Below are 19394 nucleotides of genomic sequence, written 5' to 3' on the forward strand. Positions count from 1 at the left end.
GAGGACAGGGCATCTAGGTTCCAGATCCTTCAACCTGAAGCCAACCATCTGCTTTAGTCTCCCCTCAGTTATGGCTGTATTCTCTTCTCTGTATCTGGTGCAGTGCAAAGAGGCACTGGGTGAGTAATTGAGGAATGAATGAACGCACACACACACACACACACACACACACACACACACGGGGGCTATCTTCCCTCTGGGTCTGTGGGTGCAAGAAACATGCAACAGAGCATGTTTCCTGGACACCACCTAGTGCCTTCCTCCCCTCCCAAGATCCTAGGATTTCCTGAGACCCTGTAGGCCTTACTCTGGGGCACGGAGAAGAAAGAACTAGGGCTGAAGAGAGAAAGATGGGGGAGTTCAGCAGAAAGGGAAGCTGCTGTTATTGCCCTTGCGGGAGTCGTTCCCATGGCACCTGGTGGGTGAATCACCGGGAAAGGAGGCAGGAAAAGGAGGCAGCACTGTGTGTGGGGGGGGGGGGGGGGGGCACTGATGTTAAATCAAGCTGGAGCCACCTGGACCCTCTTTCTTCTCCCAGGCCAGAGGAGATGGAGGAAGAGTCCCTGCACCTGTTTCCCTGAACCCATTATCAGAATGAGTCAGACAGCAGGTTGAAGCAGGGCACGGCACCTGCATAAGTATGGAGAATGGGGAGCTGTGCACGGCACCCCAGGCCTGGGCGGGCCGGGTGGGGCAGGCTGTGGGTGTACTGCAAGAGCTGGGCCCTGGAGGCAGAGATTCCAGCGGCATTTAGCTGATGACTGGGGCTAGATTCTCGGAAAGATCCCACAGGGCATGAAGTGGGGACTGGATGACAACAAGCTGGAGTCCCTTGGAGAAGAGGGACACACAGCCCCCAGCACAGGGCAGGGAATGACCATGACTGCCCACCTGCCAGGAGGGCAGATAGCTTCCTCCCCAGCCTTCAGCAGACACACTCGTGCTTCACAGACACATTGACAGCTACTCAGAGGGACAGGAAGAACCAGAAGCCCCTCTCCCTGGGGACAGACATAAATCCAAAAGACACACACACACACACACACACACACACACACACACACACACGGAAGAGTTCCACTCAGACCGAACACACATACATACACACACACACACACACAAAAGAAAGCACTTGTCCCTTCCCCAAACACAAAGCAGAGCCTCCCAGAGGGGACACAGAGCCCACATTCCTTTCTCCCCTTTCTCCCCTCCCCTCTTTCCTCCTCCCCACTTTCCCCAGACTTCTGGCCTCCTCTGATTGGCTGACCGAGCACGGGGAAATCCAGTTTGTACCTGTTTGCACCAGGCCCTCTCCCAGCCCCTTCAAACAATACTTAATTTCAAAGGAGTGAACTGAAAGCCTGCGCCCCCTCCCCAACAAACACCCGCACTAGCAAGGTGAAGAGACTTCTTCCAGAGAGCAAAGGGAGGGCGCGCGTGGGCCCACTGCCAAGCCTGGGACAGAGAGCAGGAAAGAGAAAGGGAGGGGCTGGTCAGACAGGTACGGCAGCCCTGGGGAGGGAGAACACCAGCTCCCCCACACCTTACCCTCCCCCATACTGTAGTCCGGTGGACCAAGGCAGATTGGAGGAGGGGGAAGGGAAAGGACAGCGGAGGCGGGGACAGATGGTACCTGAAGTCCTAAGCACAAAATAACAACCCAGGGCCAGTCCTGAAATCTCAGCCCCTCTGCCCCCACCTGCCTGCCTGGTTCCCTGGTTCCAAGAGTATCGTTTGTTTAATGTGAGGGCAAAGGGGACCACAAGGACCCCTGTGGTTTTCAGGCTGCAGAGCTGGCCCAGATCTCAGTGTTAGGGGAGCTTTCTGCTGAGGCAGCCCAGAACTATCTGGGGTAGAGGTGTATGCCCCTCGTTTGTCAGCTCCCTGTTGCCCGGAGACCCAGCCAACCCCTCCCCTGATGCCCCAAGCCAGTCTCAAAGCAGAAGAAGCTGAGCTGCCCTCTCCAACACCCCTGCCTGGGATTCCGGGGCGGAGGCAGAAGGGAAAGGCCCCCGGGACTAAGGCCAAGTGGTGAAGGAAGAGAAAACCAGCCTGGGGCAGCCACAGGCACAGCTCCTTGTTAGGCTGACTCTGGCCACTGCGGTCTGCCCAACAAAAGGGAAAGTGTTTGCCATGACTGTGTGACCGGAAGAGCCAGATGACTCTGGCCTAGACTGCCTTTCCGGAGGACGAAAGAGGAGTCGGATGCCATCATTCTCCTGAGCCCTGGGCACCTGTGTCAGGCCGGGGGCAGAGGAGGGGGGGCAGGGCAGGGCTATCATCACGTAGTTTGCAACCATCCAGAAAGAGGGTCCAAACAGAGCTCTTTTCGGTGATCAGGACAGATGGCAAGATACCACACACACAGCAGAACTGTGTGGTGTGTGAATTATAGGTCAATAAAACTGTTACCTAGAAAAGCCACAAAAGCATAAATTAGCCACATATACAACTGTAGGCCAGCATAGAGATAAGGAGATGGGGAGGGGGGATGCAGAGTAGGGTGGGTTGTTTAGATGCCAGAGGCAAAGAAGTTCCCTGCCTCTACATCAGTACCAGGGCAGTGTTCCCAAAACACTGAGATCTTACTTGAAATCTTACTGCTGGTATAGAAATAGCCGAGTTTAGCACCTGGGCAGCAGGAACAATTAGTTTGAGTGGGAAGCCACAGGTGTTGGGAACACCCATCAGTAAGCCACGTCATGAATAATAAAGGTGATTTGATTGTTGATTCTTGTGCTGTGTACCTCAAGGCCAAAACTGTTCACAGTCAATGTTCAATAAATGGTGACTCTTTTTCTTCTTGATCAATGGCTCTGATGATTAAAGCCTGATGATTACAGCCTGCCAGAATGGGAATGGACTGCCTAGAGGGGTGGCAAACACCTGTCCTGAGAAATATGGAGACAAAGGCTTATTTACAGACTGTCCACTAGGCTCACAGTGGAAGGATTCCTAGGTCAAATAAGGGTTTGGACTAGAACTCCCAAATCCTCCCCACTCTGGGAGCCTTTGGTCCATGTCCCACTACCACAGAGCTTTCCACATAGATTAGATGTCCACGAATGTTCTCTGAATTGAAACTTTGATTTTGGGGTGCCTGAGTGGCTCAGTCAGTTTGGCGCCTGCCTTCAGCTCAGGTCATGATCCGAGGTCCTGGGATGGAGCCCCATATCCGGCACTTTCTCAGCAGGGGGCCTGCTTCTCCCTCTCCCTCTGCCTCCCTGCTTGCTGCTCCCCCTGCTTGTGCTCTCTCTCTCACTGTCCCACGCTCTGTGTCAAATAAATAAATATTCTTTAAAAATTAAAAAAGAAAGAAACTTTGATTTTGATAAGACATGTGATTAGAAGTTATTAGAACAATGGGACTTCCTGGGTGGCTCCACACTTGATCTCAGCTCAGGACTTGATCTCAGCGTTGTGAGTTTGAGCCCCACATCGTACTTCTCTCTGGGTGTGGAGACTACCTTAAAAAAAAAAAGAAGAAGAAGAAGAAGAAGTTATTAGAACAAGTATGGGGACAAGGACAGTGAGTTCAGCTTCATCATGGAGGAAAAGAGACACAAATTCTTGTCCAAGAAGAAAAATTTGCCTTTATGCTTCAAGATTCTTCTCCCAGTCTAAGAACTAAATTGATGTGAGACACATTAACAGGAGAAATCAAATTTAATTACGTACGGGGAATCTGTAAGGTTTTCCGACGAAATAAACACACCAGGCGAAGTGGGTGTAAGGCAAGGTTTATTAAAGGTTCTCTCCGGTGAAGTTTCAGGGCCCAGGTGAAGGGGAGCCGAGAAAGTTGCACCGGGAGGAGGTGGGCACCCTCGGCGAGGTTCCGCAACTCTGGAAAGCAGAGTGGGAAGTCGCGCCCAAGGCAGGGAGGAGGGGGCTTTTAAGGGGTCTTGGGGAAAGCTCAGGGGTCTTTTGGCAAGTTTCCCTTATTTGGATATTCCGCCTGCTCATCGGGATCCCATTGGTCCACAGGAGCCCAGGGCGGGGGTCTCAGATTCCTGCTTGGGCCTTTGTTCTCCTGTCCGAGCTCAGGTCTTGTGGCAGGAACTTTCGCCATCTTTGGTAGCCCTTCCTGCCAGCCCAACAGAATCCTCATAAACATGAGAGATTCCAAAGACAGTTGGGCAAAATGAGGTGTATATGTCATCCTGAACTAAGGAGGAGGCTGTAGGAGTCTGGGACTTTTAAGGGGGATGGAAAGCAATTCACAGGAAGGTGAAAAAGAGTAAATATTTGGTAAACAAATGTTTGCTGGGCCATAAGGAAACCATGGGACACCAAGAGGAATTTTAACAGACTTTGCTAAACTCCTCCCTGTCTACCACCCCCAGTTCATACAGTAATCTGTGGCGATAGCTCCCTTCCTGGAGTAGGTCCTCTATCTAAATTCTTTAGGCAGTTAGGGGGACGTCAAAGTTTCCTTCCAAGTCTTTTGGGCCTCGATTGTTTTCAGCTCAAAATCATCCCCCTGCCAATGTGGCACATCTTGGGACCATTCATTCTGCACTCCCCACCCAACAGCCTGGAGATGATGAGGTCTCCTGCCCCCTTTCACATCCTACACCCTCATCTCCACATCTATCAAACTGGAAGAGGCCATCTATTGGGTGGGCTGTCAAGACGAGGTGGGAGGAATCAAGTTGGACTCTTTCCCCTTTACTCAGGGTCAGTCCAGAGCTTGCACACCAAAATCATCCAAGCTGTCATCCATCTGGATTTTTTGAAAGCTTCCTCCACTGAGCCAAGGCTGAACACAGACTTAAGTTCTGGTTCCACCCCCAAGACCTCCAGGAATATACTCTTCTCTTCCCCGAGAAAATAGCTCAAAGCCCAAACTCAGATCACTGCAGGAGCCCTCCTTCGATGGATAATATCCCTGTCTTCAGCGGATCACATGCCTGCCCCTCAAGAAGGAAAACAGAGTGACCAGTCCTCAGAGCTTGACATTCCACAGTGCTGGTCAAGGAAACAGACAGAAGCTAAGAGAAGCCCTGACAGGGGCCTGCTCATGGCTGTGAGGACAGCACTGTGGGGAACCTGAGTAATGGGACATGGAAGGCAGAGCGTCACGGGAGAATGCTTCTCAGAAGGGATGAGTCCCTGGAGGAACCCTAGGGAAGGAGTCACACAGGCCCTCCCACAGCTCTGCTGCAGGAAAAACAAAAATTTCCCCAAACAGTGGGTTCAGGTAACCAGACTGGAGTGCAAGAGAGAGGAGAGAAAGCAGGACCTGAGGCTCAGCTGCTGCCCCCACGCCCACCCCCACCCTCTGGCCCTGAGAACTATCCCAGCCTGGGCTGCTTGGCAATGGAACTATTGTCCAGAAGTCTGTTGTTCTGAATTTCCTGCCAGGGAACCTGAGGACCAAGGTAGGGAGTAGGGGCTGGGACCCAAGGTCTTTATTTCCTCCTGCTTTTATTCACCCATTCATTCATTCATCTATTCATTTGCTTATCAGGCACCAGCCTAAAAAGTCTGGGGAGATAGCTTTTTGGTTCCTTTCACACCAGTTATGTACAAGTGAGAGCCTCCTTTGGCCAAGGCAAGGTGTATCCTGAAGGTCTGGATTGAACAGTGATCGTTAAGAGTCCTTCATCACTAATTCAGTGCATGGGTGGCTAACTATATACTGGGCACGTGCTAGAGAGAACTGGGTCCCTAATGACCTTCACTGGTCATTAATGACTTCAAATACTTTATTAAGGATATTTACATCGTACAAAAAAAAAAAAAAAAGGCCTTACAGAGGTGCCTGGATGGTTCAGTCCATTAAGTGTCCAACTCTTGATTTGGGCTCAGGTCATGATCTCCAGGTCCTGGGACCGAGCCCCCCATCAGGCTCCCTGCTCAGCAGGGTGTCTGCTTCTCCCTTTCCCTCTGTGATCTCTCTTGCTCTTACCCTTTCTCAAATAAATAAATAAAAATCTTTAAAATAATTTTTTGAAAAAGGCCTTATAAACATTAATTCCTTTAATCTTCATAAGAAAAGTAGATGTCATAACCACCATTTTAACCAGATGAGGGTAAGAAACATGCCCAAGTGCTAGACACTCTTTCTCCAGCTGTACACCACTGTATCATACTTCACTGCTGTGATGAGGAGCAAGGAAATTTGTATGTTGGGTTAACAGCCAAAAGACGGTCTTCAGGGGTGCCTGGGTGGCTCAGGCGCTAAATGTCTGCCTTTGGCTCAGGTCATGATCCCAGTGTCCTGGGATTGAGTCCCACATCAGGCTCCCTGCTCTGTGGGAAACCTGCTTCTCCCTCTCCCACTCCCCCTGCTCATGTTCCCTCTCTCACTGTGTCTCTCTCTGTCAAATAAATTAATAAAAATCTTAAAAAAAAAAAAAAAAGAGAGAGAGAGAGAGACGGTCTTCAGGTCAGCAAACCAGCACTAGCCAGGCAGGGCCTAAGAGAAGGACTGAGGATGAGAGGAGCAGAGCGTCAGCACTGGGTCCAAATGTCCCCCAAGGAAGCCGGAGGATGGGGAAGCATGCTGAGGCGAGCTTCCTTACCCTCCACGTTGCCTGAAGTCACTTTTGTCTGGGATGAAAACTTCTGAGTCTCCATTTTTCAGCCCCCTCCGCCTAGCCCCAGATGCTCAGGAAAATCTAGGGCTCTGCTTATAAAGGAGATAATCCACACCACATGGGGTTGGACAAGAACATTTGAATCTCTGCTACCCCGTATCACTAGAGAGTTCCAGTTTAGGCACACACTAACATGCTAGCCCAGACACCCATCCCACCCCTGGGTGAAGAGAAGGGCTCCTCTCCTGCTCTCTTGATATGCAGTAGTAATGACCTTCTATGCCTGATACAGAAAAGCAAGTGACACAACACTGGGGAAGTCCTGCAAAGTCCTGCACAAAGCATAGTCCTCTGAGAGATGCTCTACCTGTCTCCACCTCATCCAGGGATAGGGCCAATGCTTAGGCCATTCCTAACCTTCTCCACAATCAAGAATCATGGTGTACAAGAAATGATCATATGTACGGCAGGCGTGGGTCAATGAAAGGCTCGGCTTGAGACCAGAGGGGGTCAGGCCAGAGTCTATGGCTGCCTGAGGCCTCCACTCAGACATTCAGAGGGCTGATTGGCCCCAGGACTTCGCATACTTACAGCCTCTCCAGCATGGTGGCTGGGACACTTTGGCTTGGGGACACCAGTCTGTTTTGGGGAGGTGAGAAGCTACAGGAGGAACAAGAAGGAAATGAGTGCCAACAGCTAGAGCACAGCCCTCCTTACGAAGAAGGCTCAGGGATCAAGGACACCCATCAAGGGGAGCCATAAATACCTAGGTATCTAGGCACATCCTGAGGTTAATCACCCACCATAAAAGCAACCACGGCCCATGGAGAGGCAGGACAGAGGATCAATCTCCTCAAAAGCGAGCTGCCGCAATGCCAGCCTTGCCCGACCCCACCCTGCCTGCTGGGGTAGGAGGAAGTGAAAACAAGGTGTCACTGCCCAAGTCTTGATTTCCTCCTCTGATGTTAGGGGTTGGTCTCAACAGCCTCTAATATTTCTGACCTTTCCAAGAACATCCACAAGTTTTATGATTCTACAGATCATTCAGAGATTCTAAGGAATTTGGCTTCAGCCCCAAAATAATGAGGATTTTCCTGTGAAGGGGAGAGGTAATGACAATAAACAGAGTTTTTTGTTTTTTATTTGTTTGTTTGTTTGTTTGTTTGAGCAACGGCTGGATTCTCCCTGGGTACATAGACACACAAAGCTGGACTCCTGCCCCCAGGACACACAGGAGGCAGGTGCTCTGCCGGGAGGAACAACCCCACCCATGCCCACCCACCCCCGCCTGTGCACACACAACCTCAACCTATACAAGCCATCTCCGGACCCATGCACACGCGTGCCTATGCAGCTAGTCACTTGTCCTTGGCCTGCAGACACACACACACACACATACACATTGCCCTCACGTAACTGTGTGTGCCTCCCCTCACCTTGCCCACCCATCACAGCCACATACATACCACTCTTCAGTGTACACCACCCCGCTATGCACAAGCAGCCATATCATCCACACCCCAACACACAGATACACATGATTGCTCACAACTCCTGACTGCAAGTGACTGAGATCCAACTCACACGGGTTTCAGTGTAAGAGATCATTTATTTGCTCACACACCTGGGAGGACCAGGGGTGGATGTGACTTTTGGCATGGCCAAAATGAGGGGCTCCAGGACGGCATCAGAACTGTCTTCCTCTACTTTTCCAGTTTTCCTCCGTGTTAGCTTCCTTCTGGGGCAGATCAGCCCCGTGCTGCTGCAAGGATGACCACCAAAGGAGGACCTCTTCCCCAACCCTTCCAGCTAAAGCTGCAAGGCTGACTCTCACAGGGCTGGTTTAGGTCACGTGCTCATCTAGGAACCAATCGCTATGGCCTGGGGACCAGAAGACTGCAAATCTGGACTAGACCAGATCTTGCTCAAGGCCAGTCCCTGGAGAAGGGCGGTCAACCCCACCCAACCCATATAATAGAAGGGACCGGAAACAGGTGATTCACCAAAAAAGGTGGAAGAGATGTCTGTTGGATGGATTAAAAACAACAGGTGTTCACTGCCTACACTAACCTGAATGTACACAGAGAAAGGAGTGGAAATCTAGAGGGCCACAGGGGTATAAAGATATGGGTGTGCACACTGAGCCCTTGTATAAATATAAATTCTGCCTGGCCAAAGCCTACCTTTGTCAATGTACCTTATCAGTGAATATTGATTTCAGAAAAATAAGTGATCCAGACATATGCTGCTAGGACTCCAAAGGAAGGGAAGAGCTGTTTTAAAATAGGTCTGGGCTAGGGGCGCTTGGGTGACTCAGTCGTTCGGCATCTGCCTTCGGCTCTGGTCATGGTCCCGAGGACCTGGGATCAAGCCCAGCGTCCGGCTCCCTGCTCAGCAGGAAGCCTGCTTTCTCCCTCTCCCACTCCCCCTCCTTGTGTTCTCTCTCTCGCTATGTCTCTGTCAAATAAATAAATAAATAAAATTAAAAAAAAAAAAATAGGTCTGGGCTAGGGGCTCCTGGGTGGCTCAGTTGGTTAAGCCTCTGCCTTCCACCAAGGTCATGATCCCAGAGTCCTAGGACTGAGCCCCACATCAGGTTCCCTGCTCCACGGGGGGTCTGCTTCTCTGGCCCCCTCTACCCCCACCCCCCACTTGTGCTCTGTTTCTCTGACAAATAAACAAATAAAAAAAATTTTTTTAAGATTTTATTTATATATTTGAGAGAGACAGAGATGAGGAGAACGCACGCATGAGCGGGGAGGGGGCAGAGGGAGAAGCTGACTGCCCCTGAGCAAGGAGCCCATCGACACAGGGCTCCAATCCCAGGACCCTGGGATCATGACGTGAGCCGAAGGCAGATACTTAATGACTGAGACACCCAGGCACCTCACAAATAAAATCTTTAAAGAACAGGGAAAAATTATAATAAAATAGATTTGGGCTTGACTGAGTTTTCACAAAACAAGAGTATGGATGAAAAGATCTAGGAATGTGAGGACTCACTGGACCAGAACCAGAATCCTATGGAATGAGAGGAAAGACCGGTGGTGAGGAGGCAGGTGGGACTGAGGGTTTCAAAAGCAAGACAGTTTATCCCGTACATTGCAGAGTCCCGTGAAGGTGTGCGGCAGGAAGGTGACAGGGTGAAAGCATGAGGTGAAAGCTTGAGCAAGAGAAAGTGAACTGTGTAGGCAGGTGAGATGGCAGAGGCCAGACTGGAGAGGGGAGGGATGGGCGGCGGTGTGGGGCTCTTGCAGAAGGCTCCTGAGGAGCTGTGTGGTATGGCAGGAGCCGTGGAGTGGGAAGGCAGGCATAGAATCGAGCTTTGGTAAGAAGGAAGAACCAACAGGATGTGGAGGTTGATTGCAGGGCCAAGTCCAAGGTGAAGGGAAGCCAGGAGATGACTCAGCTGTACTTCTGGCAGCTCTCTGCTTCCCCCTAGCACCTTCTGCTCCTGCCAGATGGGTGCATGCACTTTGTGCATTTGTCGTAGCCGCTGGACCTCCCCCTACCATTATGGTCAGCCTACCCGCATCAGACCACACCTCCTTGCAGAGAGGGCAGAGTCTTCTAAGTGTCTGGTTCTGATCTCCGTGCCAGCCTCCGCCTGGCAGGGCACCAGCCCAGCGTGAGGGACGTGGAGTGAATGTGCAGACCCTCCCTGGAACAGGTGCTTTGCCCCTGCCTCCTTACCACTGTTCATCCCAGGTGCACACGAGAGCACACCTTCCCTGCGGCCACAGCACAAAGAGGCCGCCACAAAACCCTCCACGGTCCTCGGCAGCAGACGCAAGCGTGGGAGAGCCCATTTGCTCGCCACTGACCGTGACGTGCCGGGAGAACTGGGTCTGACTCTTGTCTGACTTGCAGACGCAAGCGTGGGAGAGCCCATTTGCTCGCCATTGACCATGACGTGCCGGGAGAACTGGGTCTGACTCTTGTCTGACTTGGGCTGGGGGCTGGATTCATGGAAGCCAAAGCAAGGAGATGCCTGGGACCATGGGGAGATGAGAAGCCCTCGAGACAGACACACAACCCCAGGACTAAGGATTTGAGTCCTGGAGGAGAAGAGGCTGGACCCCTAGGAGAAAGGGGGGACATTCATCTTCACAGCCCAGGAAAGACAGCTAGAATCAGCAGGGAGAAGCCCCAGAGAGAGACTTGTCCCTGGGAGCTAAGGCTTTCCAAAAGTTCGAGCCTTGTGCAAGTGGAATCTGCATCATCTTCTGGGAAGTTGTGACTTGTTCTGCGTGAGGATGGGCTCAAGCAGAAGGCCACAGGGATTCTAGCATCAGGGGGGGCGTGTTCTGAGGGCCTACGGTGGGCACCGTGCACTGCACCTCCTTTAAACTCACAAAAACCTTCCCTGTTGGGCAGGGAAAGAAAAGTGCCCCCAAGTTCACTCAGCTGTGAGGAGAAGAAATGGAATCTGAACCCCACGGATTCCTCATGGCTGGCACTGTCCCCACACATGTTCCCCTGTCCCACAGCCAGGGGTGACAGAAAGCCACAGGAGAATGAATGCAATCAGAAGAATTGGGGAGGGTGCCTGGGTGGCTCAGTTGTTAAGCGTCTGCCTTCCCACTAACATCAAAGTGTCAGAGCTCTTGCCTACATTATTGGATATCCTTCAGCTCGGGTCATGATCTCAGGATCCTGGGATCAAGCCCCACTTGGGGCTCCTTGCTCCCATGCTCAGCGGGGAGCTTGCTTCTCACTCTCCCCTCCCCTAATTTCTGTTCCTTCTCTCACTGTGTCTCTCTCTGTCAAATAAATAAATAATCTTTCCCAAAAAAATTAAAAAAAAAAAAAAGAAGAAGAATTGGGGAGCCACTTCCTAAGCATGTGAAGTTGGGCAAGGGACTGAATCTCTCTGAATGTTCCTTTTTCTCAGCTGAAGATGCAGACAATGGCAGCCAGCCAAGAGGGTTGAGGTGAACAGGAGATAGGGGACCAGGGCTTGGCAGCAGCAGGTCAGTCAGTGTTAGCTGGACCCTAGCCACTGCTCCATGCTTATCCCCTACCTTTCCTAAAGCCTCCCTCCAGCAGCTTTCCCCACCCAACCCCTACCCCCCCATCCCCCCACCCCGGCCAGCAGCCCCTTCTCCCCATCCCACCCCCACCCGGAACTTGTGCCAACACCCGCTTTGACACAGTGGCCTTGTAAGAATTTAAGTCCTGGTCACCCCCTTGCAGGATGGAACAGCATCTCACTCATTTTTGTGCCCTCCGAAGTGCCTGCCCAACCGACGGTAGTAGGTGCCAAGGTGGGAGAGAGTGCCGGCTGGTTCCAAAGGGCTGAGGGTCACTAGAGGGAGGTGGCAACTGGGGCCATAAGGAAGACTCTAGAAGGAGTAATAAAGGGGAGCATGCAAAAATCTGCCAACATGCAAAACAGAAGCTTGCAAATCCAATTCCTAGGGAGCCAGCCATGCAAACTGACCCCTGCCCAGGGAAACAGCTTGCCTTTGCCCTCTTTCAACCCAGGGCTCCGTTCCCTGCCAGCGATGGTGGCAGTGATGGCGGTGGTGGGAATGGTGGGGCTCATGGGGGCAGCTCTCATTTATGGGGTTCCCACTAACATCAAAGTGTCAGAGCTCTTGCCTACATTATTGGATATCCTAAAATAACCCATGAGGAGGATTCCATTAAGCCCGTTTCACAGGTGTGGAAACGGAATGTCCTTCAGGACTTGACCTTGAGTCTGGAGTAAGTCCACACCTGAGCATGCTCTTTCCAGCGCTGCTCTCCCATAGAGTCAGTATCCAGTTACCTCCATCGAGGGAAGCTGTCCTGTGGATAAGCCAGAAGAAATGGTCCAAAGACATTTTTCCTCTTTTAGTTAGCAATTTGAAAAATATATATTGTATTCATTTGACTAGTATTTGTAGAACCTCTAGATACCTCTCCTATTGAATGGATTCTGACAGACTTAGGGGACCTCTCCCATGAAGGCAGGGACATAGTCTTGTTGTTGGCCAGATTTACAGCATTGGAAAATGCCTAGCAGGCACTCCACCAAACATAGGATGAATGAGTTCACAAATGAGCAGCTCGGGGGCCAAGAAAGCCCTGCTACCTACCACTCAGTGACCAACCTACCCCCCACCCCAGATTCCCTGGTCTCTAAGGCTCAAGGTAACCCCAAAGCAAGACACAGAGACTCATTCATAGGTCTTGGGGCAAATCTGCTGACCTGGAAGGTAGGAATGGGCTTGGAAGGTGGGGCAATGGGGGGCTAGGCCAAAGTATTAGTCAGGAAAGTATTAGTCAAGCTCCCAAGGGCAACAAGTCATATGTTTCTGCCTTCCCAACAGAATTCAGGCTAAAGCCATCTATTCCCCAAGGCCAGGGGCTGCCTCATCTCCTTCCTTGACTCCTCAGGTTTCCCAGGTGATTCATCTCAGGAAACTAAGAGAAGCCTGGGCTGTGGAAGCAGCCTCCAGCCCCTAGGAGGCAGAGGAGAGAAAGTCCTTCCCAAGGAGAGGGCCATTTTCCTCCCATATCTGTGCTTCTGACTCGGAAGAGTCCAGCTGCAGAAGTCAAACTCCCCAGGCTTCCTCCTAGATCCATGGGTCCGTGGTTCCCATGGCCCGCATAACCAGCCACACTGACCCTCCACCCCCAGCCACCCCCTCCCACCCATGGCTGGACCCTGTTCCTCGTAGCAGCCAGCTCCAAAAAAATCGCAATCTCTCTCCTCCCACCCCCTGCAGGTCACCAGCCTAGGGATCTAGGGATTCTCCTTCTTTCTCTCTCTCTCTGTCCCTCCAGCCTGGCTCTACCCCAGGTACCTCCTTCAGGAAGCCCTCCCAGACCTCCAAGGCTTTCTTTCCAGCCCTCTAAGCCCACACTATGATTAGACACCCTCGGCTCTGACCTGGTCTGCCAGACTGGGGTGTGGGTTCAGGCACCCCCAGGGGACTAGGAGTTCCCCTAAGACAGTAAAGACAACTTTTAATCCTTATGGAAACTATGAAATAAACATTATCTCCATTTTAGAGCTGAAGGAACAGTCTGGAGGTGAAGGAAAGCTTGGAGCAGCTGGTAGAGGCTGAACTGGGCCCTGTCTGCCTCCCAAGCCATGTCCCTCCTCCCTGCCTCCCTCTCCCTCCAAGATCATACCAGATGTCAGGCACTCCCCACACCATAGACTTTTTATAGCCCCATTCAATCTTCACACGTAAGCCTACAGGGAAAATACAGATAGCCTCATTTTACACCTTTATGATAGGGAAGCTCAGAAAGTTTCAAAATATTCCCTAAGGTCACAAAGCACTGGAGTGTCACAATCAGAATTCAATTCAACCCTTCTAGCTCTGAAACCCAAAGTGAGGTTTCCCAGGCCCCCCAGTCTAGCCAGAGCCAAGCTGAGAGAGGCAGGAGATAGCCATGTAGATTCTCCAGGCCAGCATGAAAGTCTTGACTCCTATCAGCCAGCACCTCTGATAAAGGAAGATGACTTCCAGAAGGGAAGCCCTGCCAAGTTGGCCCCTGCTGATCTGGGAAGACCCAGGAATTCCAGAACAGCTGAGAAGCTGACTGGCATACCTCCCAGCTCTCCATCCTTCCTCCTCACCCTGGGAGCTGCCACACTCTCAAGTCCTTTCACTTCTGCACTTCCTACTGCCACTCAGTGATCTTGGATTTGTGATTAAATGAAATGAAGTGGCTCTGATACTTATTTTTAAACAATCCTTAGAACAACATAGAATAGCTGAAAAACATAAACTTGGAAATCAAATCATATGTGTTCTAATCTCAACTCAGTCTCCAAATTGCTGCGTGACACTGGACAAGTCACTTCCCCTCTCTGAGCTACAGTTGTGTCTGTATAAAGAAGGAGCAGTACCATTTATTTCTGGAATTCCTTTAATTTCATTTATATTAATTTGGTTTGGGGGTATCTGGGTGGTTCAGTCGGTTAAGCATCTGACTCTTGACTTCAGATCAGGTCATGATCTCAGGGTCATGAGATGGAGCCCCAAGTTGGGCTCTGTGCTGAGCAGGGAGACTGCTTCTCCCCCTCCTCTACCCCTCCCCACCCAATCAATCAATCAATCAATCAATTTGGTTTTTAGAACTTTGAATTTCCCAGAGTTCCCTCTCTGTGATCATTTCTTCATAGAAGAGACAGCAGTGAACTTAAAATCCTACTTGATTTGGGCTCTCAGCTTTTGTTCGCTCATCTGTCAAGCAAATTATGGGATGACAGTAGTTGTCAGAGTTTTTCTTGGCCTCCTAAAGTCCCTATATCAGACCCCTACTGTGATGAGAGAAAACCACAAACTCCTCTCCAGAATCTCCCCCTTCCTCTTGTCTTTCATCTCCCTCCCTCCGTGAAAGGGCACTGTGGTGAAGCACACTCCCCCCACACACACACTCTGCAGTCACTCATAGCTCCCTCCTATCACAGGACTAGGCAGAAGACAGATGGGACAGCATCCTCTCTTTCACTGAGCATTGAAAGGGGGAAAGGTTAGACTAGAAGAAGGACTGGCTCATCTAAGGAATCCTAAGAGTAACAATGAGTGACTAGGGCAGGGGGTACTCCTTTGAAGGAGCTGCCGTGCTAGAACTCCCCACTCAGACTTCGATGGGGCCAGGCCTGCCCAGAAGCCAAGGAATGGAGGAGTGTGGGGGCAGCAGGCCTCCAGGGGGCAAGAGCACAGTCTGGCTGGGACAATGGGGAAATGACCGAAAGGAAGAAGGTCTGGCAGGTTCTGCAAGTGTTGCTCTCAGAGGGTCTGTAATTCCTAGCAGGGGGCTGAGTCAGGCAGGCAAGGTCAGGCCCCCAGAGGAATGCAATTAGAGGTATAGGTCTATAGAAGAGACTCCCTCACTAGGAATGGGCCCATCCAGGATCATAAACCTTATCTCCCAATCTCTGGAGAGCAAAACTGGCTATCTCTGGGTTCCCAGGAACTCAGACTGAGTCAGAGCTGGGGGTGCTGCCGGGATGGTGGGCCTGGGCAACATGCCTCCTGGGTGTGGGGTCCAACAGAAGATGGGACCAAAGGAGGTTGGGAGCAAAGGGGGAGAAGAGATGGATCAGGAGGACTGGTCCCAGCAACGGCTAAGGGTGTCAAACTCCTACTAGCCAGCTCCAAGCCAGAAATGTCCCACGCCCCCAACCCCAGCCAGGGAAATTCTGTCCCAGGGCTGGACAGCACTGTCATCTCAGCCTCCTGCTATTGAGCTCTGGGGTTTGCGCCCAGCTCGAACGTAATGGGTCCTCTCTCTCTGTCACCAGTACCTATTTCTCTAGCTTTTTTCTTTTTCTTTTTCTTTTTTTTTTTTTTTTAAGATTTTATTTATTTAGGGGCACTTGGGTGGCTCAGTCATGGAGCTTTTGGCTTGGGTTGTGATCCCAGGGTCCTGGGATCAAGCCCCGCATCGGGCTCCCTGCTCAGCAGGAAGCCTGCTTCTCCCTCTCCCCCTTCCCCTGCTTGTGTTCCTTCTCTCGCCTTCTCTCTCTCGGTCAAATGAGCAAACAAAGTCTTTTAAAAAAAAAAAAAAGATTGTGTTTACTTATTTTAGAGACAGAGCCAGTGAGTGGGGGGAGGAGCAGAAGGAAAAGGACAAGCAGACTCCAAGCTAAGCCCAGAGCCTAATGCGGGGCTCAGTCCCAGGACCTTGAGATCATTATACCTTGGCCAAAATCAAGTCAGATGCTTAACCGACTGAGGCACCCAGGCACATCTCCAACACATTGACTTACCCTTCCTCTTAGAGGATGGGAGCAGGACCCAAAATGCAAAGGACCCAGGTTCTAGCTCCAGACCTGTCTTCCCCACCACACCCATACCCTAAGCTGGGCTCCCAGTCCCTTAGAGGGATGAGGAGGCAGGAGGCGGTGTGGCCTTGCTCTCTGTGTCCCTGAGAAATTCTCTACCTCTCTGTGATGTTCCCTCCTCCTTCTTGCAGGCAGGTGAGATGGGTCCTGGAGACCTACAGGTGTGAACCGGCCCTTTGCAGAGTGGAGGGGGAGCTGACGTCACCCGGCCTGAAGCTCCAAGACATGTACGCATCCTCCCTCGGTCCGTCTCGTTCCCCTCTAACTCCCCCAGTAGCTTTGCTCTAAGTTGTCCTCTGGCCAGGCTCAGCCAGACTGATCCTCCATAAACACAACTTTGATCCAGTCACTCCCCAGTTCAGAGCCTCCCATTGCCTTCGGAATAAAGGTCAAACTCCTCCTCTGGCTGATCTGAGCCCTGCCTGGCACTGGCTGCCTCCCTGCCCCAGCCCTGGGGCCCTGCCCTTCCCTCTCACAGTACCTCCCTGTCACCTGCACCTGCTGAAATCTTATCCCTCCTGCCTACCCTGGCTCCAGCATACCCCATTCATTCTGCAAACATTTACTGAATGAAAATCACACACCGGGCATCTGCCCATACAACCTGCCCTGGTCACAACTGTTGGAAGTCACCACTCCCACTGAGACCCCCCAAAATGAGCCTTTGTTTTACCCCTGGGTTGGGTCACCCTTGCCTGAGCACTTCCCTCATTGGAAACCTGATCCACAGGCATCTAATATGCCTTGAACATGGGCTAATGGGGCAGTCTCCCGTATTTGTCTCATTCGGTCCTCACAATGACCTTGGGGGTTCAGTGTCATTACGGTAAATTGCCCAGCAACTAGTAACTGGGTCTTCAAACAGAGTCCCCAAATTTCAAGTCCAGGGTCCTGACACCAGCACCTACTGCAGGCTCAAAATCAGGCTCCTGCCTTCTACATTTCTGTTTTGCTCAGTCCCCAGCACAGAAATTGGTTCAATTCACAGAAGGAAGGAATGAATGGTTCTCTGATTCTATTCTATCCCAACAAGTCCTCATCTCCCCTCTGATCCCTATTTCCTCTCCCCCACATTCCTATTTTCCTATGTCCTCCTCTCCTTCACCCTGGGCCCCCAGGATCCAGAAGATAAGGGAGAAAAGAGGCTGCGATTATTCTCATTGATACCAGGGATTGGATAGGCCTTGGGAAGGTCTCTACAGCCCAGAAACAGCCCCAAGGAGGTAATCCAGGTTGGGAGGACTCCTCCCTACACCCCACCACCCAGTTTGATAGACCAAATGAGTCCCAGACCTTATCTCCATCCCTCTCCAATTCCAGCAGGAAATAGGCGGGGCAGGTGGGGAGCAGGCAGGGGCAACCAGATAACAGTGAGGTGGTAGAAAGAAACCTAAATTCGGTGACTCACCACCTTGTGCCTTCCCAAGAATTGGGGGGGGGGGGGGGGCGCTGCACGCTTGAAATTCCAGCCCAGCCCTGGAGAGACACTTGCATGTCAGTAAGCTGGACAGGAGGAGGAGGAAGTGCTCTGTTTACCCGAAACTAAATGGCAGCCATGGCAACAGAGGCCAGGGCCATCGGTGTAGGGAGCAAAGGTCCCAGCCAGAGTAGGGCCCCGGATGCCAGCCTGCCAACTGAGCCGACTGCCCAGACCATGCCAGCCAGGCCTTCTCTGGCCGAGCACCCCCTTGTGGCCAGCCAAAGCTCATCCCGAGAGCTTGGGAAAGGCAGCCCTGAGAAAGAAGCCACCCATTTTACAGACTCACATGTGTTTTCATCCCCTCCCCTCCCCCTCCGGGTGCTTTCTCTCCAGAGGCCAGACACAGACAGATACTGAACCAGGGGGTAGCTCTTGGCCTCTGCTGGGACAAGGAAGGAATGGGGAGCTGAACCAGCTGCTAGGAGGGGCAGAGTGGAGGTGTCAGTCCAGGAAGGCTTCCTGGAGGAGGACAAGACAGAACAGAAGGAGGGCGTCCCAGGCTAAGGAAAAGACAGAAGAGGGTGTCTCCTCAGCTTCAAAGATACGTCATCACACCTCCCCCTCTGCCAGGCACCAGACTCATAAACTCCTGGAGTCTGAAGGGGCTTCCATGGCTGGCACCCACTGCTTAATGCCCCCCTCGCCTGTTGTCTGTATTCACAGTCACCCGTAACTCCTTCTTGGAGGTGGCCCTCGCCGCGCTCAGGGCCAGGTCTTCTACATGCGCTCTCAACTCTACCCCCTGAGAGCTGACTCCATCAAGCAGCTCTTCTCTCAGTCCTGCTACCCCATGGCCACGGATTTCTCCCCTCTTCCTGTATCCATGTGCAAGTCTCTCCTCCTTAAAAAAAAAAAAAAAAAGAGAAGAAGAAGAATGGGAAGGGGAGAGGGGAGGGGAATCATCCTTGACTCTTGACACCTCTCTGTCCATAGCCAAGCCTCTCAAAGAAGAGACCTCATTCATCCTCAATTCTCACCTCACCCTATCTAACCCCCTCCAGCCACCAGCCATGGAAATCTGTAAAACCACTAATGATCAGGGACACCTGATCATTGACTTAAATCATGATCTCAGGGCCTTGAGATCGGGCCCCAGTCGTTCTCTTGTGTTCTTGGGGAAGTCTGCTTGAGATTCTCCCTGTCCCTCTGCCCTCTAACCCTCCCCCCACATTCGCATGCTCACTCTCGCTCTCTCTTTCAAATAAATAAAGGAAATCTTAAAAAAAAAAAAAATGCACTAACGATCAACTAATAGCTGAATTTGGTGGACTCTTTTCAAGTTTCTCTTACTTGACCTACCTAGGATATTGGACTGGACACCACTGACCTTTTCATCTTTCTTGAAAGACTATTTCCTTGGCCTCCTGACATCTTCTACTTCCAATCCCTCGGGCCATTCGTTTGCAGTCTTCATTCTTGAATCCTCTCTATCTGACTCCCGCCTGTATCTGTCAACCTTTATCTTTTTGGTGGGCCACACACACTCATTGGCACAATCACAGATCACCAGCATCTCCTATATAACTCAAGAGGCAGGAAGTCCAACCACATGTAGTCAGGAAATCCATCCACAGAA

The 19394-nt window shown here is 51.5% G+C and overlaps 1 long non-coding RNA gene across 2 annotated transcripts; it reads right to left on the reverse strand.

Moving 5' to 3' along the window:
• Window positions 1-11671: 11671 nt before the first annotated feature.
• LOC116593824 lies at window positions 11672-17839 on the reverse strand. 2 transcript variants are annotated; one of them, XR_004286961.1, is made up of 3 exons: window positions 17747-17839; window positions 12264-12335; window positions 11672-11887 (listed from the first exon to the last, which is right to left on the reverse strand). It is a non-coding gene; the product is annotated as an uncharacterized LOC116593824 (long non-coding RNA). The 2 variants fall into 2 exon arrangements; XR_004286960.1 differs by lacking the exon at window positions 17747-17839 and adding an exon at window positions 13668-13754.
• Between the last annotated feature and the right edge of the window lie 1555 nt (window positions 17840-19394).

Source organism: Mustela erminea, chromosome 6 (assembly GCF_009829155.1).
Source record: "Mustela erminea isolate mMusErm1 chromosome 6, mMusErm1.Pri, whole genome shotgun sequence".
In the NCBI taxonomy this organism is placed as follows: domain Eukaryota; kingdom Metazoa; phylum Chordata; class Mammalia; order Carnivora; family Mustelidae; genus Mustela; species Mustela erminea.